A 27,815-nucleotide genomic window follows, 5' to 3' on the forward strand; every position below is an offset into this window, starting at 1 on the left:
GTGTTTGGTTGACCTGAAGCAAAGACACATTGCAAGAAACAAGGGTGGAGCATCTGAGTCATTGGGTAAAGCTCTAACAACTCCTGAAGAATATTCAGAATCTAATTTTAGAGAGTTTTTTACATGCTGTAACAAAGAAATGTGATGAATCATAACAGTGGTACTCAAACAGCATATTTCATCTGAGGATCTCAAAGTACATTTCTAGTATTATTTTTTTTTTAAGTCTCAGAACATCCTAGAAGTTAGGTAAGTACTAGTTTACCTTGCAAGAAGAGGGTTTGAAAGATGCTTTTACGGCTCTGTAAATCTCCTAAGGAGATTTACAAAGGAACTTTGAATATGTTGTTAGACAGGTCTAGACTTTTAGTCTATGGGGTGGAGAATCCTATATTGGTACATGATACAAATAAAGAAGTTTTTGAGTAGGATTTTAGACAATGTAAAGAGGAGAGTCTTTTTCCATGAGAAAACTTGGAGATGGATGAAGAACCAGGTTTTCAATTCCTCTGCTAATTTCCTCAGCATTCAGGCCAAATTTTTGAATTGTATTCTTGAGAATAGTATTTTTTTTTTCTCTTATTACTAAGCAGTGATTTTTCTTAAGTCCACTAACAGATACAAACATAGAGTTCAGTTGGGTTCAGGCCAGTTTTATAAATTATCACTTGAGTCTATCTGAATGTAGAGGATAATTACAATCTTCAAATGCTCATTAGCAAAAAATCTGCTGTTATAAATGACTATTTAATATGCCATTGTATAGTTTCATTGACGTATTTCACTCAAAGGTATACACAGTCTATTGGCAATCCCATCTTCTGATCTTTGCTTGTCCTGCTTCACCCTGCAGTACTACTTTGTGAGCATCTGTTGGTAGAATGTAGTTGAATAAATTCCTGTCCTTTGCTGGCTTGTCTTGACAAGCTTTTTTTATATGGGACTACTGTGGTAAATTTCCTCAGTTCATTTTTTCTGGACTACTCAGCTGCATTTTTGGCTCCTGAATATGTCCTGTAACTCCCCTAGAATTCTCTTCTGTGACCTTAATGATTTCAACTAATCTGTAAAATGCACCCAACAATAAGTTCTGGCTTAGAGGCATAATGTTTGTGGGAATTACCAGCTATTTTCCATCAGGCAAAATGAAGCATTACTTAAACATAACATTATGTTTCCCAGCATGCTTACACTGTAATGCAAATAAATGATAATAAAATTTTAATTATTAATGAACAATATTTTATTGTTTTTCTAAAACATCTATGAGGATATTTTTGTTACAAAGCTATTCCAGTCTCTTCTGATGGGAGAAAAAGAAATAACAACATAAGCAAAGAATATGATGTCTTGTCTATAATAACACTCACATATTTTATTGCATATTATTTCCTCTTTCTAACAGCAATGGATGACCACACTGTACCCACGGTCTATTTCCTTTGTAAACTGGTTTTCAAAAAAATAGGATACATTAGTGTTGTGGTTTGAGAGTTGTCTTCCTATTTGACAGAACACTGATCAAATCCATAAGTTATAGATTTTAGAGCCAGCCCTGTCCAAATTGGTATGGGTGCTGATCGAGAGTGTCTTGATTACAGATCTCTTTCACATTTACCTCTACCTATTGTAGTCAAAAACTATGAAAACAAATAAGCGTTTTTTGATGGATCAAAAAAAAACCATAAATTGTTCTGTTATTACAGTAACTTATATGCCATTATGGTGCCAGTTACTTTGACTGTCTGATGGTATTTAGGTAATCCTGATTGAAATAGAAGTGTCTTAATTTAAGGCGTTAAGTTAAACAAATTTAGATAAGTTTATTAGTTTTAAACAGGGTAGGTCTGCCCTAACAATGTTGAGATTTAGTCTCCAGTATCAATTCATGTATAATCTATATGTGGAACATGTGGGATGAAAAGCATAAGTTTGTTTTTGTGTAAACTTAGTTTTGAAGACCCATGTTCTTCCTTAAATAAAATTTTCCACATTTTATTTCAAAGAGGGGATAAATTCAGAATATCAGGGGTTATTAAAAAAGCTATGAATTTCCATTTTCAAGTCTCTCATCTGCTAAATTTGAAATCCCTAATTATTATTCAAGGGTTTCTTTCTGAGGCCTTTCTGTTAAAATATTCAGAGAAGCAGACATAGTTTTCCGAAACCTTTGTCTTTTAGAAAAAAGAAAGGTAATTTTTTGAATGAGCTCTGAAAGTAGAGTTTTGTGTTTGTTTTTTTTTCCCCCAAACTAAGTACACTTACTAAATTAATGCCATATACTAATTTCCCTTTACCTTGCAGAGATCTGACCAAATATTTATATATTTTTAAATTTAAACCCCTTTTTATTTTTTTAGACTTTTGGAACATTAAGGACTGAAGAGGTTGAAATTATCTGAAACAATGATGGAAGATAATCCAAGAAAGCTGTAACATTCTTGATCAGCTTCAAAGAATGAGAAAATTTTGCTGATAGGCTGAACTTGAAAACATTTGCCTTTGTTTCTGCAAGGTAGTCTGCTCTAGTCGTATTCCATAGGCGAGAGGAAATTCAGTTATGGCAATAAATTGCAGTGTTCTGTAATATATCAACCTATACAATTATGCTCAAAATATAAAAAAACCCAAAACAAACTGACAACAAAACAACCAAAACCCTGAGAGCAGGTACAATAAAAGTACAGAGAAATCTGTTTATAATAAACTTCTTATGCGTCATTTCACCTCTAGAGCTGTCATAATGGCTTAGATATGCAGTAGGATACCCATCAAAATTAAAAAAATAAATTCTAGTTAATGCACTGTTAACAAGCCTGACAATCTGAGAAAACTAGTTATTACCTCTGTCTGTTTTGGACAGTATGTAGGTAGGACTGAAACATCTAACACATGTTTAAAACATGTGGGATGTGTGGGTTGCTATTTAGCAGAAAGGTTGCACATATAGTCCCCTTTCAAATTTAAAATGCCTCATCATGGACTGCTGGGCCAGGTTTTTATTCACTAACCCCCAGACCAAGGTAAAAACATTTTTCTGTTCAAATTGTATGTCACTACAAGGAAAAAAATACTCTCACTGATCAGCTGTGAGCAAAATTTCACAAGATCTAGGAGGAGATCTACCTCAAAGAAAATACTTTTTATATCCAAAGAAAATGAAAGTCAAGGGTTATTTTAACCATTACTGCACTTATGAAAGATGGAAAAAACACACCAAATCCCTCCTGTAAGTACACACAACATAGTCTTACCCAGCCTTTCCATATCTAAGGAGTTTATATAACCAGCCAGAAATATTTTGTGATTAATCAAGTTGAATTGCTATTCAGAAGAGATCTTGAGCTAATGACCCCCAGAATTCAATTCTCTGCAAGTTCACTTTTGCTGTGCTATAGTTTAAATGAAATCTCTTATTAGGTCAAGGAAAACATCAACTGTTTTTAGCTGACTATGTGAATTATACATACAAATATAACAGTAAATTTATATACATATTTTAACATTTTATTGAGGATATATTTTCCTTAAAATAAATTTGAAGATTTTTGATACCATAATTAATTTTAATAAATTTGACTCATTATTCTGAAAACTCTGTAACAACAACAACAAAAAAAGATATATACATGCACATTTGCCATTGCTATTTATGCAGTTTACTGTCTTAGTTAGAACAAACCATCACACCTGATTGTGAAGAGTTAAATAACTCTAAGGAAAACATCTAACATCTATTATGTGATCATGTGAAATACGATAGCTATTATATTGTCATTAAGAAAAAAAAAATATACTGAACTCTGTCAGTAAATATTCATCTCTGTAAAATAACACTCTTTGCTTTACTAAGCCAACAATACTTAGTGGCTCCTCTGATAGATGACATTATGTATGAAGAAGAGTACGCAGGAAAGTATGGAGATGAGGAAGTAAGAAAATAAATACTCAGTTTGAAAGGAGTCTTAGTACCACGACACTTCATGAAACAAACTAAGATTTCTTGGTGATCTTGACTGGCTTTGCTTTCTTTATTAGACGTTGTCAAGGTAGCGTACACTGTCCTTCCACCAGAGTGTCCCAGCTAACCTCTATTATTGCAGTTGTGGCTGCACAGCTGGATACTCACATGTCCACATGTCCACAGAGGAATCAGCAGGGCTGTGACAGCACATTTGCATGGAGCCTGGGGCTTCAAGTAGCTGTTAGGTAGGAGGCTACTGGATGGCATCTGGTAGCTACTTCAACTCAATAGCTATTACTTACTATTTTTCTTTCAGGTTTTTTTAAAGACAGTGGTAGTTGTTCTGCACCTTTATAACTAGCTTGAGTTGGATTTTCACACCTGGTCCTTTATTTCATTATTTCAGCCATTGTTGTCTCCTTGTAATTTTTTGTTTTCTAGATCATAGATGCCTGTCCATGAATCAGGAGGTGGTGTCAGGTACATGCTAACTTAAATCCTTAATAGCTTAGATTAAGCTGTCGAAACAGTGATGAGAAAAGGTTCAAGCTGTACCAGGGGAGGTGTAGATTGGATAGTAGCAAAAACTTCCTCACAGAGGGGGTGATCAGGGATTGGAACAGGTTGCCCAGGGAAGTGGTAGAATCACCTTCCCTGGAAGTGTTCAAAAATGGTGTAGATGAGACCCTCAGAGACATGGTTTAATGCTGGTTTTGGCAGTCCTGGGATAGTGGTTGGACTTGATGATCTTAGAAGTCTTTTCCAACCTATTTTATTCTATGATTCCATGATTCTATTGTAGTTTGTTGTCTTTTTTTTCAACAAGCTATTAAATTCTCTGACACTGTCTCTTTGTTGGAAACCACAGAAATGAGTACCATTCTCAGTAATTTTTAATAAAAAGTGAAGAATGATGATTATATTTTTTAAGTACTTGTACTATAGCCCAGCACTTACGTAATCGCATGATGCGTGTTTTGTTCATGTTTTGATTAAGAGTTGACTCAAAAATTCTCATACTGTTGAACTTCATGCAATAAACTGGATTGGTCTTAGAAAATTACATCAGCTTGTTTTTATTGAGCTTTGGCTGTACAGTGTTTTCTGCTACCTTATTTAAAAGTTTGCCCATAGGGATCCTTACACCATATAAACATAAACAGTGTTATATGGGGATGAAGAATATTTCCCATAAGATCTGGACTAATGTATAACCCTCCTGATACTGACTGTTGTTACAAGTTCAAAATACAGATTAGGAACCTTGGGAATTCATTCATTTTTCGCATGATTTATTGCCTGACTATGAGTGCTGTAAAAGGGCTGTACAAGTATTGCAATAATGGTCAATGCATAGAACTGCATAGTTTTTATACAAAACCCGATCATTACCATTTCAGTTCTCTGTAATTGTTCAAATACTACCTTACCTTCAAAGTGAATTTAAGCGCTACGTGTCAATATGAAGTAAAATTTGTTCGCATTTCTATGGGGCAAAACTGTGACTTGTAGTATGAAATGGAGTCAATTAGCATACTTTATAGATGACTAATATATTTTTCTTACATTTCAGCGTTTGTGTAAATATTGCTTTTCTAATTGGCCCTTCTATCCTTTGACAAGGGTGAGAAACCTGCTGTGTGCTGGCCAGAGCCCAGTGTTAAGCAGGATCCCCATGGTCCCTGGTCTGCCTTAAATCCCCATCTGCCTAGCCTGGCCCAAAAAAGGGCTCTCAGGGGGTACCTCTGAAAAAATACAGCAGGAAAGCAGATGTCTAGTAATACCATTCTTTCAGTCCCCAGATATTAGTTGCTCAGGAGCTTCCTGCACCTGACATGTCTTTCTGAGTAGATTTAAGCAATGAATTTCTCAGTGATTATCCCCAGTAGACTTTCTAGACCTCCCTTTCAAACAGACAGTAATGATCATAGTCAAAAGTGTGGTATAGGTCAAGATGAACGGGTGGTCTAACTCATTTTGACAACTTTGTATTGTGTCTCTCTTTCTTCAGACATGTTTTTGCTCTCTTTAGTCTGCAATCAGATCTCTCATGTTGGATTTAACATGAATAGCGTGCTTTAAAGGATTTGTACATTTGGTGTTGTGTTTTGTTTTGTTTTACCAAATAAAGAACATCTATAGAGAAGAACTAAGTATATAAATTAAACAGACTGGTGATGGAAGGAGGGAACAAGTGAGATCAAATATGTAGGGGAAGTTGTATTCAGCTGAATCAGAGCATGTCATCCTTTTAATCATGCAACAAATGTCTGGTATCTAGCTAGGAGAACTAGAAACTGTTACCACAGGTGTGATTTTGACAAATTTCACACTTCTGTTGCTCTTTCATTCATGTTCATAAATTTACCATTAGTTACACCTTGTTTCCAGCAAGAAATTGCTAAGCATATACATTAAGTGCTATGGGAATCAAATGTTAAGACACCAATTTGATATGAAAATGAAGCACTTTGTGATACACTGAACCCACTACAGCCCATGGCATTTAATTAATATTACAGATATCATAATAGCTAGCATTATACCAAGATTATAAAGATATATTGGTGCAGTACAAACTTAATGGAATGAAACCTAAAATGATGGCAGTACAATTTGTTCATGGTTTTCATATTGAACTATGAGGCAAAATGTTTCACACCTGATTTTTATTTTGACAAAGAAACATTTGCATCTGGTGTACTTCAAACTTCTAAGAAATATTGAAATATATAATTTCATTACATACAGCATTATGGAAGGATTTGTGAGGCAGTATGTCTGCTTGAGGTTGTATTGATCTGAGTGCTCTGGGCAATTTTTTGGCATGCATAAACAGTGCTGGGTTTTAAAGCCCTCTCCTCCTTAAGGTTCAGGTCATGAGGGTCAGAGCACCTCAGGAAGAAGGTACTCCTTCATTTTTTTGTACTTTACATCATATTTTATTTGGAATGTGTAGCTTTGTATTGTACATCAACTGAGCAGGACAGCTAGCAAAGAAAAAAAACCAACAAGGTGAAAAATCCAAAAGCATGTGAAACGTCATCCACTTCTGTTTTCACAAAAGTGTGATTTTACCTGTCTTATTGCCTTGCTTCCTGTCCGGGACTCTAGTGCTGTGCTAATGAGGTACATAATCCAGATGTTTGGAGATTTGCAGGACTTACTACTTTGAGAAAAAAAATGTCAGAGCAGAGAGTTCTTATGAGATAAAAATTCACCATAAATTTTGATATTCTATTTTTTTCTGCAGATGTTCTTTTCCAACAGAAGAAAGACTTTCTTTTACTGAGGGCCAGCAGATTTGACTTATCTCGCTCTGTATGCATTCATTTGTCCCCCTGCACTGGAGATGAGAGCTCTGTGGATGATACTGTGCTTTCCAGGCATCCTGCCTGCAGTCTGGAAGTCTGAATTCCTGTTACGTGTTGCAGCAGAGAACTACCTGCACCAGATTTATCCCTTATACAGATTTACCCCTTGTGCAGATTTACTGTTTATACAGATTTACCCCTTGGTGCGTTGGTAACAAAGAGCCCAGCCATACAATATGTTAAATAAGTTGTATTTCAGTGCCTAGGAAACAGGGCTGCTATCAGACAACACTTAGTCACCATGCAGGATCAGGATCTAAATATGTGTACTTGCTTAGTTTCATTTCACTTTTAAAATCTTGTTTTATTTCACCTTTAAATTAAATACAAAGGTTTAAATAAATATCAGTGCTGGTTGTTTACAACTTTCTCCCCAGCATGGCTTTGAACATTTATTATTCTGACTCTTAAAATACATTGGCAGCTTCTTATGACTATATTAAGCAAACCTTCAGGGCAGCAGACAAGACAGGATATTATTCTGAGATTAGGGAAGTAAAATGAGAAAGAGAGATGTGAACAAAAGGCAGACTCCAGAGGAAGAGGATCACACTTGTTTTCCACTGCTGCAGGAAACCACAGCCCCTATTCTGTGTGCTCTGAAAGTGATTATCTCCAGTCACTGGTTCTCTCAGAGTCTAATCCACTGATTCACTGGCTTTTTATCATCAGGGTTGCAAAGGAGACATCAAAAAGCATTAATATTCATTATAACAAAGATTCACACCAAAGGGACTATTAGCTAATCTGCGTTAAAATATTTGCTGGATAAATTCTGCTTCCCAGACACATTTTGTGGTGATTATTTACTCATTCGTAATACTTTCATTTTTGCAGGGGGCTAGACAGCTATTGTGGAAATGAAATGTAGCTGGCACTGCAACTTCGTGTACTATTATTTTGATTGCGTGCATCCAAGGATTATGGTTTTGAAACCACAGATGTCTAGGTTTTGGCTAATAACAGACAGAATTGTCAGCTGCCCTGTGTCAAGGATAACCGCCTCTCCCTGGGAAGCAGAGAATGAAGCGCCAGAGTTATGTCCTCACACTGTGAGGTCTCTAATTAACAGCAGCCCCTCAGAGCAGGCCAGACTGAAGTCAATATATTAAGCCCCTATTGATGGAAAGAAAATCCTCAAACCCACTATTAATTCAGAAACAAGAGCTATGTGTATTAGAATACTATATTTTATCGCTTTGCAGAGGTTGTTCAGTGTTTTTCTAAAATTTTGATAGTTATTTTTGTTTATGTAATTACTTGCTTAAGTAATTGTGCTATGTAATAGCAGAGCCCAACGTGCATAATAGATATCAGCGTAGAGAATGCAATACAATGTTACAGTACAATACTAGGTTTTAGTCATAGTCATTTTTTGTGTAGTGTTGAATAGGCAATCCAAAACTTTGCACCAGAGCTCAGTGCTCCCCTGTGCTGAAGGGAGTACTTGCTGCCCCATGCTTATGACCACGGGTGCTTTCTTTGGTCCCCTCTCAAACTCTCACATACCACTGAAGAGCCGACTCGTGATCCTCAGTGCCTCTGTCCCAGGCTCATGCCTGACATCAGGATATGCACTTGTGAATGTGATAATGCAAGGGACTTCAGACAAACCCCCTGCAAGATGGAATTCTTGTTTAAAGGAGCATGGATTCCTACCCAAATGGATTAAAAAAATGTCACCAACACCAAAGCTGCTTGTGTTCTGGATCACTCACTGAGAAACCTCAATTTGTGGCTGAGAAGACAGCACCTGTGCTTCTGCATATACTAGACCCTGGGACCCACATAACATTTATCATATTTTGAGCCTCTTGGGAGCAATTAAATGTAAAGAATATGGTTTCTCCTTCAAGAGTAATAAAAATGTTTGATGCATGGACATTCACAATGATTGTAGAAAGTACGCATGATCAAGGCTCACTCATTTTTGCTATTTTTTAAATTTTTATATTATTACATTTTATTGCATTACATGTTCCGTATCAGATTGTCAACACACACAAAATCTGTAGCTGTGTCCTGAATCTGGTGCTCTAGTTAGCCACATAGGTTGCCACTATGAACACTTAAACTAGTGACTCTGTTCTGTGCACTGGATTTTAATTTAATTTACATTTGAAATACGTTTGAGTGTAGTATTTAAAGATGCTCATAGGAACAGTTATAACTCAGTGCAAGATCACCTTTCCATTTCTACCTTCTCCCCCAGCCATGACAGTGATGTCTCATTAGATCACTTGTGATCACTAGAACATGCTGAGCACTCTATGAGGCTTGCTAGGGTCAAAGACAAAAGGTTTCCTAGGAACCAGCCCACAAATCAGCTTCGCTGGAACTAAGGGTGACCTGACCATGCTCAGAACTAAATACATAATTAATTTCTTACATTTAAGCTCTCCTTAGATAAGAGTTTTCGTGCCCTATACCATCCATTGCCTACAGGTGGTAACCTATATGCAGGAAGGTGGATATGAGTCTTGTTTCACATACTGTCTTGTACATTGATGGACAAGCATAGACATGGTTTATCGAACAACCTATATACCAAGATGGCAGAAAACCTTGTTATACTGCTAAAATGCTGGTTTGAGACACCTGTGAAATAATTAAAGTAACAGTGATATGTTATATAATTAGATGCTAACGTCCACTTATGTGTCCATAAGCAAACATGCAATATTATGATTCACTGGGTTACTTACTCATGAGAAACTGAAAATATGTAAGATTACACATGCCAAATTAGGTGAACTTTTAATATGAATGTCATAATGGTTATTATGGAAGTCCATTTCTAGGAGAAACTGTATTTCTTATTAATAGGGTATATAAAACCTGTAGGACTCTGCTCTGATTGCTCTTCCAACAGTAAAAAAAAGGTTAGGTCAGAGGAAAAAAAAATAATTTCAATTGCATTTAGAGCAGCACCTGAAGGGGAACAAAATCAATGAAAGGATGATACTTATTAGAGACCAGCAGTTGACATAAAACTGAAACTAAATCACACTGACAGTGTCTGAACTTGAGGTAAATTACTTTAAATTCAGGATGCGAGCCTGGAGAAATAATGGAAATGATATTGCAGTTGTTGAAAAAGGGATAAAATTTTTATCTCTGGTACCTCTCTGGATTTTGTTGGTATTTCAGGGCTCAAACACTGATTTGTTATCTATTTTGCCTTTTTTTTTTTTGTTTTGTTTTTGTTTTTTGGATAAGAACTCCTATTGCTTCTTTAACAGATGAGACAATGCTTTCAGCTGCGTTGGCACTGACTGTTTAGAGAATTATGGGGATTTTAGAGATGATGTATTTCTACTTGGTAGTCATCCGAGGTGACCCACAGCTAAGCTTCAATTCTTGTTTAAAAACCACCAAAACCAAAGCAGAAACACAAGAGAAGTAAAAAGACACAAGAAGATAACCAGTTCAAACTTATTCTTTCTCTCAATAACTCATTGAGCAATTCAGCTCATTTTCTGTGACAACTGCACTGAATGGAATTCTCTGATGTTTCTTGTGAGTTTCTTTACTGAGGGCAGCTGTGAATTCTAAATCTGTAACTGATGGCTTGGTGCTGAAAGACTCAAAATTTAACTGTTCTATTAATTGTCTTATACCCTCAAAAAAAAACTATTGTAGGCTAGGTTTTACAATATTTTTTAATCTTTTGGTCCTTATTGAATGGAAACTACAATGAGCATTGCTTCTGAGTATCCTCAAAGAGCTCTGGATAGTAAGCCAACTAGTATTCTCAAGTCACTTATTGCTACATGCACAAAGTAAGGAAGATTGAGAAACTTCCAGTCTGCATTAGGAGAGATGTTGCATCCAAGGCCTACAGAATAATGGTATGCAACCCTTCATATCAGCATTGTGACTTTGGTCTTTTGCAGTTATGTATAACATTGGTGCTTAATTTGAAACTATATAATTTGTTAATTATGATCTTTTTATTCCCGTTTTGTAGAGCATATTGCAGATGTTGATAACTTGTAAGATAGAAATATTTGTAGAGGCATACATTTTTGGTAACACTAACGTGTTACACCATTTTATTGATAAGGCTCATCAAGGGTTACATTGTGTGTGTGTGACATTGACTGCTACTGCTAAACCCAGGACAGATGGGAATTCAGGAAAGATGGTAAATAAGAAGCTTGTCTTTCCATTTGATTTCCTTCAAGTGTTTAGGAAGATTCAGGTGCAAGGTAGCATTCTTCATCCATTGCTTCAATGAAAAGAGCATTTAAACCTGGTTTATCTCAGCTTGAAATTCAGTATGACAGACCAGCCACTTTAACCCAGTGTTTATTTCTATTCCTACCTTAAATATTTCTGCTGTTTAAAAGCTCCCTGGTTAAAAATGAGAGGAGTATTAATCTGCTGTATTGCTAAATTTTCAAAAGCAGAGCATTTTTTCCAGACCCCCAAAATAATGATAATTTTAACAGCAAATACAACCTATTTCATCACTCAGTTCTAATAAAATTAAAGATTTATACATGCTTAATTGTTGACATAGAATTTGGACAGGGAGGTATTGCTGAGTCTGTGATTTATTCACAGGCTTAATTGATGAGTCTGCATTGTGGTTTATCAGTGAGTTTTTCTTCTCAGAATGGTTGATAATAAGTTTTTAATGCGTATTACACATTTGTGACAGCCAAGTTATAAAAAGTGCAGTTAGATTTCTGTAAGTTTTTATTAGATGTATGTACGTAAGTGGTATCCCCATATAAATGGTGGAGTCTTTTTACTGAATAGGGGACTGTATACAAGAGCTGTGTAATCCCTTGCCTAAAATGAGATAGTGAGTTAACTGTGTGTGAAGGATAGTCTACAAATTGGTAAGTGTGGGTGTTTGGGTGGCCATATGTTGAACAGTTTGCTTATGACTGTGTGTGTACACATGCAGTAGTTAACAATTTTTTACTGGAAAAACACAATTTTATTACTTTGAAAAATGTGCTACTCTCTATTAAGTGGGAAACAATATGCAAATATTCAGGACTCTTTCAATTGGAATTAAATTCAAAACTCTATTCTTATGTAACTTTGAATCTTTGAGTTGTGCTAGATCATGATCCACGTTTTGATATATGTTTCAGATCCTTTATGCTCCAAATGAGTTCAGACCTAAATTCTGCAATGAAGTCTCTTTGTAATTATATACAGACATGGTTAGGCTTTTATTTATGTTTGATTTGGTATGGTTTACAATTCTTTTGTATACTTAGAATTGAATTTGAATGGTAACATATTTCATCAACAGTCTTTCAGGCTTTCAGGTAGTAAATGCCCTTTAAAGGCATATTGTTGAGATATTTAAAGGGATTGCTTCAAGAATTGCATTCTGGAGGCAGACAAAAAAAAGTCTTGAACTTGCAAATCTTTAAAAATGAGAGTATTTACATGGTTTGAAAGAATCAAGATCTATCTGCCTTTATCATTTCTGTCATAGCCAAATGACAGTAGTATCCACACTGATAGTCTTTATCTAAGCTTTTCTTGTGTTCTTCATTTCCTCCCCATACTGTTTCCATTTTTCATCTGGCAGAGTTGAAACATGCTTATAAACCATTAGCATTAACAATTATGCACTGAAGAAACAGCTACAAGGTTGTTCAAGAGTAGATTTTACTAGGCTGACCTATACTGACAGCTGGTCTTTCTTAATAGCCTGTACGGACTGAGGAAAGTGTTGGAAGTACAGGAGGTAAAGGAAAGGAAAAATAAGGAAAGGGAAAGGAAAAGCAAGGGAAGGGAGGGGAAGGGAAATGGAAAAGAAAGGAAAGGAAAGGAAAGGAAAGGAAAGGAAAAAGTACTTGGTCTTCTGTGACTTATGCATGGAATTTGCCGTAGATTTAATTTCCATGATCATTCTCAGGGGTCTGGTCCATTTACATTGCAGATGGTCAGAAAGGAATTTTAGATTTTGTTGCTGGAAAAGAAATTGACGAGCAGTGGCTCATTAAGAATAGCATTGGCATTAGGAGCTTTATTCTAAAATGAAAAGTATCCCTTTGGTATGGAGACCAACCCCATAACTCCAGCATGATATAGAATGAAGAGAGACTAGTTAAATCTTTGTAGATCACTATCAGTGGAAGCAATGTGTGGATGTAACGTACTCTGAAATGCTCTCTGGATTGCCATATGAAATTATTTTGAGCTCTTTCAAAAAATAATCTAGGTATCCACAATACTTTAGAGACTAGACAATGCCTCAGGTCATGCTTCATTCTTCCTAGCCACGCATTGTTCATCACATCTTACTATTTAATGTTAAATAATGCATCCAATGTATAACAGTAAAATTCATTCAGGATATTGCTGTATTGTTCCCCCTCTCAGAAAGACCATTACAATTGAAGGCACAACAAAACAGCTGCTTGATTTTAATTTCAGTTGATGCCTGAACTGGATCACAGGGTAAGTAGAAACTTTTGGTTGAAGACTTTTATTAGAAGCATTAAAAGTTGTCACTTTCACTAAATATTCCACCAAAGTGGTATCTTTTTAGCTAGATTCCAAGAGTGGAGAGAGCAATAATCCATCAGATGAAAAATATCTGTCAGAGGATTTTACATGGCAAATATGTAAATGAAAATTATATGTTAAATATCTTATTTCAAAAACTGCTTCTAAGAATGAAGCTGCAGCATAATATTGTGTAGGAAGTGTTGGATGTCTTTTAGAAACATATAGATCTTCTCAGCCAAATGAGACATACACTGTCCTCACATTTTGCTACTGCTTCTCCTGCAATGTTGCTATCTGAAGTAATTTTCATCCTATGAAATGAAAAATTAAATTTAGGCTTAAGAAACTGATTAGGAACGAGATTTTTTTTTTTTTGAAAAGCCTTTCTTCATGAGCACTAGTATAGTGGAGTTTTATTTATGCAAATCTGAAGAAATCTAATTCAAGAGACTCCTGCTAAATAATTGTGCTTTTACAGATAAGATTATGCTGTCAAAAGCATGTCATAGATTACTGAATTGCATGAACAACCCCTTCATGGATAGCATATTGGCCGTTAAAACATGGAAGAAAAAGAAATTGGCATAGGTGAAAATGCTGAAAAATATGTAAGTGAACAGTTCTGATTAACACCAACTTCATAATTTAGCTGAAACCTATGATGACAAAGATTGGTCAACAAAAAGTCAATACACATAGGCACGAAAGAGAAGCAAGTATTTATGAAGGTGTATAAGTACAGGGAGTACTTATATGATAAACTGCTAAATTGCAGGATGAGCAATTATGTAGTTATAACTGCTTTCTTATTCCTGCTCATTTATCTGCCTTGTCTGGATATGTTCACATGGTTGCAAGCCAGAGCTGGAACATGACTTCAGATGCTATTATTGTCTGCTTGGTGAAATGCAGCAAGTCATCCCATGACAAAACGTGCTCATTTAAGCAGCTCATGAATTGAATCCTATGGATTAATATAATGATACTTCTGTGTATAAAGATGTTCTGAAAGAATGCCTAGTTGGCCTTTGAGTGTCTGCTTTTCAAGCAGATAATGTGTATTAATATGTTTACATAATATGTAGACAAGATTGTTTACATACCTAATGATACAGACAGATATTTGGTAGGATTTTCTTTGGCTCTGAGGGATCAAAATGGAAGGATTTAAGAGTCTATACACTGCTGCATATTCTGCAGCCCTCATCTGTCCTTACATGCACATTTAAACCCAAAAGTTTTTAGCTTTGAAAATGTTTAGAAAGCTACTTTACTTTCTAAAGAAGGCAGAAAAATAGCTTCAGTAAGAGAGGTGGGAGAAAAAAATCAGGTGTTGTTCTTTGAATTCAAATGGTATTTATTCAGAAGTTAATTTTATGTCTTCAGAGACTCGTTGGTAAAGTATTTCTACTGCTCTGTGAAGTATCCCTTTATAAAATAGGATATATAATACTTCAGGCTTAATTTCTGTATTAAGGCCTCAACCTGATGGAGGAAGTGTCAGCTAAAGGTAGATAAAACACTAGTGTATAATATTTATGTCTGCAGCCTGATCTTTAGTTAATGAAATTTGTCACTAGTACTAACTGATTTAAACTAGATGAGTATCTTTCTCTGAAATATATTTTTTATGGAATTTTGGTAATTTTAGTCTTGGCAATATATGCTGAATTTGGAATGTTGTTCTATTATTCAGTGAAAAATTCTTGAAACTTACATGACAGAAACAATTATCCACACTATCAAATAAAGACATCAGTAAGGAGATTAGTTTGAGAAAGTTTCATTTTGGAGAATTTGTTTTTCCCTCATTTGCATTTTCCTCATGTTCCCTCACATATCTCAAAAGTCCCTGGGCATTTTCACTACAGAAGTTGCCACCAAGCAACATTCTTGTAATGAAAGAAGTCTACATGAAGGGTATACTTTTCTCATAGTCTGAAACACAGAAGCCTACAGTACACATTTTTCTTTTTTATGATTTAACATTTTTCTTTTGTTTATTTCAAAAGCCAATTTTACATTTCATTAGGTAGAACAATATGCTATCAGTCTTATAGGCAATTACAAGCTCCAGTGACAGCATATAGCACATAGAAGCTAAACATGCAATGCAGAAAATAACAAAAAAAGTAGAATACCAATCTGTTGTTTATATTTATATATATATATATATATATATTAATCTACACATGGAACAGAATAAGTTATTTCAGTAGGAAAGGACCTACAATGATAATCTAATCTTATCGCCAGACCAAGCTAAAGCCTATTATTAAAGGCATTGTCCATATGCCTCTTAAACACTGACAGGTTTAGGGCCAGTTCTCTAGAAAGCTTATTCCAGTGTTTGGACACCCTTCTATTAAATAAATACTTCCCAATGTCAAGTCTAAACCTCCCTTGATTCAGCTTCGAACCATTCCCATATGTCCTGTCACTGGATCTCAGGAATTGAAGCTCAGCACCTCCCTCTGCACTTTTGCTCTTCAGGAAGCTGTAGACAGCAATGAAATTGCCCCTTAGTCTACTTTTCCCTGCATTAGACAAGCCCAGAGTCCTTAGTTACTCCTCTGAGGACATGCCTTCCATCCCTGTCACCACTCTTTTGCCCTTCTCTGGATGCATTGTAGAACATTCTCATTAATTTCTGGGGGCCAGAACTGCACACAGTGCTCAAGGTGAGATCACACCAGAGCTGGATACAGCCAGATAAGCACCTGTTTGACCAGAGGCTATGCGGTGTTTGATGCACCCCAGGGTGCAGTTTGCCCTCTTGGCTTGCTTCCGTCCCCCTGATCCTTATTCAGAGGCTTGCAACCACACCATCACTAACTGTAAGATCTGTACAATCAAATCTTTCTCTTCTGTATACTGTGACACCACAACCCTTGCTTGCCTGCCAATCCCTCCAGAGCAACCTGTAGCCCTCCATAGCAGCATTTCAGTCATGGAAGTCATTCTGCCAAGTCTCACTAATAACCAATGATATCAAAGCTCACTGATGCTTTCAGTTCATCCTATCTGTTTCTCATATTGAATGCATTGTTGTACAAGCATTTGAGACGTGCTCCTGAGCCCTCTATGCTCCCAGAAGCAGTGTAAATGGTCCTGTTAGGATTGTCACCCTCTGGTAATGCAACCTGTAATTGGAAGTTAAATTCTGAATACTACTTTTTTGAAGTTGTTTAATCTTATTTGGTTACTTGCATATTTTCTAGTTTCCCATCTTTCATCTGCCACTCATTTATCATTTCACACTCAACTGAATAAGGGTGATTTCAAAGCAAAACCATAGCTTTCCCTGTTTTGAGGGTATATTTTGTGTTTGAGAACACAATGAGGCTAAAAGGAGTGCATATATAATCTCACCATTTTCTTCTCATGGTGGAATGTGATACAAAAGGAATTCCAGCAGTGATGACACAATTATGTCAAGCAGGAACAAGACACACTTCATACATTTTTTCCTTTTGCCAAAATAGCTTACAGATCTCACACAAAATACAATATAGTTAAGTTGTGGGTAATACTTAATACTGACAAGTTACTTATTACTATTAAAAGGACATTTTTTTTTCACCAAGACAATCAGAGGCCCAAAATGTCTTAGAAGTTTTCTTAAGAAGAAATCCTGAAAGCTTATTAATTTAGAGGCTGGGGTTCCCTAGAATTCATATAAAATCAGTATTCATTCCCCCCTGCCCCCCCTAGTTTCTGCACTAACTCTGAAAATCCCAGCTGAATGAACTGCTCATAATTCTTAATGGTTAGTGAAAGTGATAGGACATTTCCTTTGTTATTACAAAGGGGATTGTCCTGGGTTCAGCAGTAGCAGTCATTTTTCTCCTTCTTGGTAGCTGGTGCAGTGCAGTGTTTTGACTTTCGGGCTGGGAACAGAGCTGATAACAATGATGTTTTGGTTTGGCCAAGGACTTTGTGAGGCTCATGCTCTGCCAGGGAGGAGGGGAAGCCGGGAGGAAGCAGAGACAGGACACCTGACCCAAACTGACCAAAGAGGTATTCCATACCACAGCACGTCATGTCCAGGATGTAACTGAGAGTTACCCAGAAGGGCTGAGACTGCAGGGTTGGAGGAGGTATGGGTCGGTGCTGGGGGGGCGAGTTATTGGTCGGCTGGTGGTGAGGTGTTGTATTCTCTTCCCTTGTTATTTCCTTTATCATTGTTATTATTGGTGGTAGCAGTAGTGATTTGTGTTATACCTTAGTTACTAAACTGTTCTTATCTCCACCTGTGGGAGTTGCATTCTTTTCGATTCTCCTCTCCATCCCTCCAGGAGTAGGGGGAGGGCAAGAAGGGGGGGAAGTGAGTGAACAAGTTGTCTGGTTTGGTTTGGTTTAAACCACAACAGAGATGATTTTTAATTTTCACTTCAGTTATAAAAATAGTGAAGAACGTGAACTCTGTCAAAGCAGGAAATTCTTCTAGTGTGTGTACCACTGCCTTTGGTAAATCTCAGTTTCTTAACTTTTGTGAAGTTGAAATTTTCACTCCCTTCCCCCATTTTCTTGTCCTGCCTGGAACTGAAGTAAAATAAATGAAGTTGAATTTATCAGTACAGTCTTATAGTGTCGTACTAAAACAATTGGAATATTTATCAGATTAACCACATTTCATGAATGCTGTTATGCTTTAGCAATTATTTCTGTTATCATTCTCTGCTCAGAGTCTATCTTCATTTACTTGCTTCTTCCTAAATTTTTAGATATCTCCTTTTGACAACCACGTGGATACTACTTTTACATATTGTTTTGCAAAATCAGGTTACAATTAATAAGATTAAAACTGATATCTCTTGAGTGGGGTTGAGTTTTCCTTTTGAAAAAAAAAAACAAAACAAACCCAAAGCGGAAATCTCAAAACTTCTGATTGAAGTTTTACCACTCCCCTCCCGTCCCATCCCCTCTCCTCCTCTCCCCTCCCCTCCTCTGCCTTCCCCCCCACCCTTCCCTCTTCTCCTGTCCCTGACCTTTGAGTTTTCCTGAGCACTTGGCTCTGCTGAGGCTTAAGTACTACATTAACTGAAATTAGGCAAAGCATTTTCAAAGTTATAAGCAGTAGAGCACATTCATAGATCAGAAATGGGCAGTCTTTGCATCTTTCCTGTGGTTCTGTTTAAGTATGCCAGGCCTGTGCAATGAAAATTGGATCTGGCATCTTCCTTGCTGGTTATAAAAGGGTGGAAACCCATAATGAACCAAAGCACACACAACATCTTTTGCCATCTGCAGCGCTTCCAGACCTTTGCTAATTTTATGGAGATTGGCCAAAGACTAGGGAAGCCAGAATTACAATTAAAAACAACATCTAGGCATGGACTAAAAGGAAAATATGCTAGAATAAAACAGTCAGCAAAAAACCACTGCAACCAAGAAAACATAAGCAGAGATACATAACAATTCTGTGGATAAAAAAATGAGGCAAGGAGAGATAAGAGTGGTCTTGTGGAAAAGAGGCAAGATTATCTGTAATACAAATTTGTGTAAGGCAGAAAAGCTTTAAAACCAGAATGACATTACCCTGCTATAAAACTTTTAAACCTTCCTGCTCTGAATTGCTTCTTCCTTTTTCCCAGTGCCTTGTCAAGACAAATGAATCATGGTGCACTTACTCCAGCTAAAATAAACCCCGAATTTTACAGCTTCAGTACTTTCACATTTTTTTATCTCCTGAACTGTCCAGTGGGAAGATGTATTCATATTGAGATTAATGTGCACCTAAACTCAAGTATTCATAGCTAAATATTTGGCTTTTTTGAAAAAAAAAAGTTGTAAATAACAAGCAAGATAAATGTATCTTTGTAGCCTTTCAGGCTAATGATTTTTTTCCTGCTTTTTATTTTAAATTAGTGGGATATAGCTGCGAGGTAGTAAAATTGCAAAGGCATCTGAATGGTCATACAGCATCTAATTGTGAATTTTCTCTCTGATGCAAACACAAGATAATGGGAGGAGAAATGAGGCTGTTAGTCCCTGAATAAATGTGTTTGGAAAGAAAAAGAAAGAAAAATAGCAGCAAATTAAAAAGTGGAAATAAAATAGAGCATTTGTTTTCCGTTTTTACTGAACAGGGAGAAAAAAAAGGAGGTAAACCACAGAAGAGATCAGCCACAAAATAGAGAATATATCTGGCTTGGCTCTCATCTACACTGTTCTTGAATGAAAGAAGACCCTAAAGCAAGTGTAAAAGTATTGTTTAATATAGTCCCTTTGAGAATCCCCTAACACAGCTCATGCCAAGATAAGAAGCAGGAGCCGCCATGAAAACCAGGACTAATGAGAAAATTGTATTGGAGACAGGAGCCAAATCTTCAAGCAGGCTTGTATGCTGTCTCTCACCACAAAATTTCTCTCTAGAGCTGCTTGCCACCTCATCTCCAGAAAAATGAAATAATGATTTTAGCCCTGGGAGTCTGATGTAGAATAGAATAGAATGGAATAGACTATTTCAGTCGGAAGGGGCTTACAACAATCAGCTAGTCCAACTGCCTGACCACTTCAGGGCTGACCTACACTTAAAGCCCACTGTGAACCTCATCGCTACTGAAAAATGTGGCACTGAGTTAGAAATGCCTTGGAGGATACAGAAACAGGCTTGCTTGTTTCTTTCAGCAGGGCTGTGACTGCAGCCACCATGGGTACTACAGCAGCCAGCAATGCACTAGCAGAATGTGGAAAACGTGCCAGTTGTATCTTTTCCAGCATAGCTGTAGTTTCTGTTAGTGTTTGCCGTGGTTGGGAATTACGCTGAGGTAAATTGAAGGCTGGTGTATCTCTGTGCTGCTACAACAGTGCAGTGATAGGCTGAATCACTGTATCCCTGCTTTTTAGAGCAGGACATCAACTGTAAAACAAAGTGTTCATTGTGTCATTTTACTTTGTCATATGTGCTACTGGATGCAGAGGAACCTGCTTTTATTCCTGTGCAAGAAGTGGAGGTTTATATCTATGTCATAGAAAAGACAGTTCTAAACTTGGAAGCTTTTCTAAAATTAGATATTTACAGGGAAAGGACATGGTTTTTGCAGTGCCAGGACTCTAACACATTCTCTTACACATACATTCACAATGCAGATCTACCTCACTCTGTTATACTACACAGGAAGAAATGATCTGGAACTGCTTCCATTATGAATGTTATCAGAGCAGACTTTTCCTTCTGATATCTAATATCCTAGCAAACTCGCTAATCATGCAGGCAACATGAGCTATTTCTGAACTGAAAAAGTAATACAAGGCAACTATGCTATTACCACAGACTTGTTTTTACCAGCTGTGTGGGTTATTTAAAGCTAGGTTATGTGTATAGAGCTGGGCATGAAAGGGCATGACAACAAAACTCAATTACATGTCAGACCTTTAAATAAAATTAATTCTACTGAGTTGAAATGTGCACATGTGAATTAGTCATTTGGTATTTAACTAACATAGTAATCAATTTAAAGGCTCCAGACATTTGAGATTTTATTTATCCATTTATTTCCTACTGCCCATCTGGTGTGCATGCCAGAAATGGTAATATTCTACCAGCCAAATGAGAAAAGTAAAAAATACAAAGGTTTGCACTATAATGTCTGCCCTCCAGAACCCCTTAGGTGAAATTCATGTCCATTGCTTAATTTTAAAATATGATAGGGGTTAAAAAAAAAAAAAAGACTTTTAAAATTATTTAGAAAATATTCTGAATTTCTGGAGATTATTTGAGTAAAGCACACAGAACTTTTTTGTCTGCTTATCATAACACATCAGCTTGACCTAGTAATTTTTATACAAATAGCTAACTTATTTTGAGATTAATCTCTTCATACTACGTGCCCTTGGCACTTATGCCAGGCATTGGAACTAAAGATAGATAGCATTTTACAGGATTCTACCTGTTACTTTAAAATTAGGTGTGGAAAGTTTAAAAGCACCATGTGGGATATGAACCAGTGACCCCTATTTATACCCCTTCCCCCCACCAAAAAAAACCCAAAAAACTCCACCCCACCAATCAACCTCCCCACCCCTCCAACAAACAAACAAACAAACAAACAAAAGCAACTCCAAAATGAAAACCAAACTAAGCCAAGAAAACACAGCTAAAGGAGTAAACAGTGTTCTGGTATTACAGTATGTGAATAGCTGGAGCACTTGTCCAATGCTGGTGCTCATGTCCACTTACATTTTACATTGAGCAAGAACATAAAATTCTGAAACAGTCCTCGTAGCAGGTTTTGGAAGGTATGTCAGCCCATTGTCCCACTGTCAGCCAATGCCAAGGGAACCAAATACCTTTTGTATTCCCTCTGTTGTTCAATCAGCAGATGATTAACCAGTCTGTGCTAAGTGAAACTTCCAGCCTGAGGAGAATGCGTCAAAACCAGTATCTTTCACACAAACCAACCTTTGGATTATTGCTTACTCTTTGAGAAAGGTACAAAAGATTGACATGTTGAGAAGATAAATGAGCAATTTTTCCTTTCATGTTTGTGCTACTCAAGATTGTCCAGTATTGAGTAATCCAGTGCTGAGATATAGGATGAAGCTTAGAGGAATGACAAAAGTTTTTCCTGAAAACGTTATTGCTGCATTATTTTTGGAAAGAAAACAGACTTGTGAAACCTCTGTGCAAGCTGTGCTTTCAAATTCCAGTGAATGAGGTAACTGAGTCACAGAAAAGAATTGTTTGATTTGTACATCTGTCATATGTATTTTTTATGGTTTAACATAAGAAGTTCTGAGTTCAAAAAGACGTATTTAAACTGGTCTATGCAAGCAGTCTATCTTTTTGACCACCACTTTGCCATGCTCAGATCCCTTTGGGTGCAGTGCATGGTAAGTAACATTTAAGTTGAGGTCATGAATTCTGTTCTGGCAGTCAGGTACCAAACTCTATTTGTAATTGAGTGCCAAGTTTTCAAAAGATTATATTCAAAAGCTCTTTCAAATGAAAAGAAACTGTAGGGCAGAGATTTTTATTTTTACAATATTTGTTTGTCTGTGAAAAATAGAGGAATTTAACCAAAAATCAGCTAACAAGAAACTTCTGCTAATCAGACTTGATCCTTGCAAGTTTAGAACTGACTTGTGAAAATTGCCAAGAAAAACCAGGCATCTCTACTTTATACCACAACTACAAAGGTGAAATAAACCTTTTTTTACAGCTGTTTTATTCCTTTATTTATCAGAAACTCTGCATATCTGTAGATATTGAAAGACTTGAAGTTTTTTTAATGATTATAAAAGTATATTATGAACTATGATGTTAGACGTTTGCTTTCTCATTGCACATATTTTCTTCTTACATCAAAAAAATAATACTGTCTTTATATATACAAGTTGAACAACCATAAGAGTCTTTAGAATATATTATAAAAAATTTTATAGCCCTTAATTGTTGCTCCTTAGAAATTTTCTAGCTGGTATAGGTAACTAATCTCACTTTCCGAATTCCCTTTGACTAATGTCATACAGGATGGCTGGATTGTAATTTTATGTAATGCAGTTCATCTTGTTAAGAGCAGTATTAATGGTTTTACAGCTGGAGAATAGAAGAGAATAGTGCACAAGATGAAGGTACAAGACAGTCTTTGGACAATTTACATGCTTTTGTACAGGCCCTGTGACTGAGTAATGAGAAGTGGTCAAAATCCTACTCCTCCACAGCACTGCTAGCCAGTAGAAGAAGGCATGGGGAGCCAGCAGCTATTACATCTTTGCAACTAGAGTTGTGAGTACAGCACTCATACTGCTCCTGCTCATTACCAAAGAGCATAGTTTAAAGTCCTAGTACCAACCAAATACTCTGAAATCATCTCATTATATTCATATTTAAGTATTGGTCTTTATATGGGGCGTCCACTGTTACCACAGTGGCAAAACATGTTCTGATAAGGCTAAACAAGGAAGCCAAAAAAATATTGCTGTCTTTGTTCATTGTTGCAAAAATTTATGGGCTTGTGCTTAGAAAAAATGGAAATTTTTCCTTTAAAGAGTGAAACAGACATTAAGTTCAACAGGACAAAGTCCTACTGTGAGGGTACCTTTTTCGTTATGTCATTTTCATCTATAATAGCCCTGGAACTTTGTTTCTTCAACTTTCTCACACTGTCTGGTATTTAACATCCTTTCGTCTGTGTAGTAGTCATAGAATTTTATGCAGGAAACACCCACTTAGTCCTGCTGAATCATGAGGCCAGCCAGCTTTTATAATCAGCTTTTTTGAAAAGCTTTTGTATAAAGGGCACTGTATGAAAGGCACCAATAAAATATTAATGACCCGTGCTTCCGATTTCAAACAGCAGGAACACACACATTCAAGCAGCTCAGTTTCCATCTCTGCTAGGGACTGTAGCAACATGAGCCCTTCTGTACATTGTGTTGTGTAAAGTATTTTCTTTTCAGCAGTGCAAAATACAACACAAACTTCAGTGGGAATCCTGGAATATTCAGTTTAGCTATTTTTGATTAAAGCTGCGTAGTACTTACTTGCCTAACACCATGACAAATATTCAGTGTATAAATAGTTTCTATTCCTGGGAGGTAGGAAGAGACAACACTTTGGCTGTTTGTTGTAGATCATGTTGTGGATAAAATTTGACGTGTTGCATGCTATAGTGCCCAGCAATTTCTGATATAAGCTATAAAACTTCTGCTCCATCAGAAGGACAAACAGACCTTGAAGGGTTTTCTAAATTTATTTTAGTGCTAATTAAGTACATACAGACTATATGAGGCTCATGACTTTGAGTTGATGCTGAATGATGTTTGTGCCTGCCATGACAGTTACAATTAAAACCTTTGCTGGATTTAGTGTACAAGTGTATCTGGCTGAAGCAAATAATAAAATAAGCAAGGGTGGTGCTGGATCAGAGTGAGCTACATGTGCTTGTACTGTGCTTGAGCTGTTTTCAGTAAGATGACTCCTTTATATGTTAAAACAGCCAGAGAGTCTAGAAATTGATTAGTACTTTCATTTTGCAAGTGAGCATCCTGGCTGATCTGGTTTTGTTCCCACAGTGCCATTTTTACTGTAAGGTCACCCAAAGGGAAGCTGAACAATGCAACACCTTATTGTTGGATGAGTTTCCCTGAAACTGTTGCACAGGTAAGAGCATGCTAGATTTTCTTGGAGCTTTTCTAACAAGTTAACTAAGAATAAATTAGCTTTTTTTTCCTCCTTGTCTATTTGTGAGTGTCCATGTACTTATTATTAGGTTATGGCTTTATTTTCTTCTTGCTAAATTTCAACCAGCTACAGCTGTCCTTTAAAAGCAGGAGAGAAGAAAATAATTCCACCAGCTTTTATACCACTAAATAGAATTTTTTGTATATAGAGTGTCTTAATCATGCGGAAAACAAAACTGCTACGTATGATGAAAATCCCTGTCTGTGAACTATTTAAAAAGTAATGCAGGTGGGATTGACAAGATGTTCCCTGCTGCCACAACAGGGAAGCAGTATTGAGGTTTCATGTTTTCTTGCATTTTGAATAGCTGACAATATACAATTGGTCTGAGTAGAAAATGCTGTGCTCTCCTATTTCGCATATCTAGAAGCCAGCTCAAAAATAAGATTTGTAGAGTTGCCTTCATTCACCTCAGCCCACAGACAGTTTAGATATGGCCAAATGTACAAGCGAGTGCTTTAATGACTCTCTATAAATGACATGAATGAGCATAATTTTTGTATTTATATGCAACCATATAACACATTGTTTATATATGTATAATACATAAACACCCGTGATATCTGAGGGGTAAGAGAGATACCCTATCTATGTTGCTATAGTATCTCTAATAATGAACAGTGAAAGAAGGAATGTAAGAAAATGAGCAAGCATGGAAAAATAATTCCCTCATGTTATGTTGCAGCCAGATGTTTAAGGATTTTGTAAGCTGGAACTTACGTTAGATCATTGTTTTGGAAAAGCTACAAATAAGACTGTCTTTAGTGAATTTGACTTATGCCTTTTGAGGGCATTTTATGCATTCAGGTTCTGTGCAGTGATTACCACAATTTATTTCAGTGTTGCATAAAAACATCCTGCACTGAGGCACCAGAAGAATAAAATTTCCTCCCTCCCTCAACAAGAAAATAGTTAGACTGTGAACCTGAAGAAATGTCCCATTCCCTGTCTGTATCTCAGCTATTCATCCTTGCTTTGACCATAATAACAAAACCATATGTAGACCTATGCTTACAATACTTTCATTTTCTAAGTATCTGCAGTATTTAAAATGCCATAAAGCCTTAAAATATTAAAGGTAATAGAAGTAAATATAGTTTAAATATAGAATAATAGTAAACATATAATAGTTAAAATAAATAAATAAATACTTATATATTTAATATATAAGTAGTAAATATAGAATAAGGTAAATTTCTAGTACCAAACTATTCCCTGTGTCACTCAGCTGAAATCAGTGAAGTAATATCAGGCAGTAATTTGGGCTATGATTTTTAAAATATTACCTAGTACAAATGAACTGTACATCGAAGAATTTTAAACCATGTCAGATAAGCTACACAGTCAAGGCTAATCTTATTATAGTGACATGGTAAAATTAGTGCTACATTACAGCTCCTATGTGGCTTATTTAGGTGCTCATTACCCTAATTTTCTGCACTACAGAACTGCAGTAGATCTAAAAAGCACCTACTTGCACCTGCCATTTCAGTTTACTCTCAGTTTTGTAATATAATTTTGATCATGATCAGAAAAACAACACAGGTAGAATCAGGCAGGTTATATCTTCAATGCACCTGTGCCTTCTCAGCCACTCCTATTACCCCCAAGCTGCATACTGAAGCAGATACAGAGTGAACAGCTAACTGGATAAGGAATAATAAAAAAAGCTCAAGTTTGGAAAACAGTTGGAAATCAGTTAACAAAAAGTTACAACTTAACACATTTATAAATTCAGAAATGAAAGGAAAATGGTAAGGACATAAAAGAGAATTGATCTTTTTTGAGATAAAATAAAGATGAGGTTGCTAATGAGGGGGGAAAGTGTAACTTGGTAGTAGAGGTACCCATGGCAACACTATCAATTCCACATTGTTACGGAAGCATTAAGGGAGAAAGAGATATAGTTAATGTAAAGCATACCCTTTATATTTGCTTTTGATATGAATTTCATTCATTGTTCTGCTGTTTATCTCTGGCATTGTTAGATGACACTGAATTGCTCCTTAAGGGTCATCCTCTATTCAGTGAATATAAAAAAAATGCAAAGAAAAGAGGCAGAAGAACTGGGATGCAGGAAAATGGAAGATATTCTAAGGATGAAGGGCAGGGGGGTTTAACAAATTGATTTTTTTTGTTAACACATTTACAGGAAGTATGTCAAAATACTAATTGTTAGAGGTGATGCTGATTGTTTTAATAATGCTGAAATCCTACTTTGCAGTCAGTAGAAGTTCTGCTATTTACATTATTGTTCTGGATGTGAAGGAACATGGTGTTCACCTCGACTTGTTTTCAATATACATCATGTTTTATGAAAAATGAAGGAATGTCTCATTTTGGGGTACTTTGCCATGTTGGTTTTGGGATTTTTTTTGTTTTTATTTTTTTGTTGGTTTTTTTTTTCCAGAGTCAAGTAAGTTGGAAGTGCAGTGTCCATTTTCTTCTGGAAAGGTGGAAGGCAAGCACAAAGTTTTATTTTTGTTTAATCTACCTAGCCTTGACAAATCTTGCATGCATTTTTCATTTCAAAGAGGACATAAAATGAAAAAGCAAGGGAGGCATATGGAAAAACCATATGTTGACAGGATCAGCAGGACTCAGTCATGTATGTAAAGATCACTTCTCACTATCTTCTAGCTTGGATAAAAAACAGCTTAGAGGAGAATAGTTTCTTTCATGCAGATCTACATCTATCTTGGTACTGTGACACCTAGTACAGTGATTCTGCCGATTATGATTCTGGCCTCCAGGTATTACCAATCCTTTTATAAGTGATGTGTGAAATGCTATAAAAGTA

Source organism: Pezoporus flaviventris, unplaced genomic scaffold, assembly GCF_033815535.1.
Source record: "Pezoporus flaviventris isolate CSIRO_AGI_PZ_B2104156 unplaced genomic scaffold, CSIRO_AGI_Pfla_v1 ptg000050l, whole genome shotgun sequence".
In the NCBI taxonomy this organism is placed as follows: domain Eukaryota; kingdom Metazoa; phylum Chordata; class Aves; order Psittaciformes; family Psittacidae; genus Pezoporus; species Pezoporus flaviventris.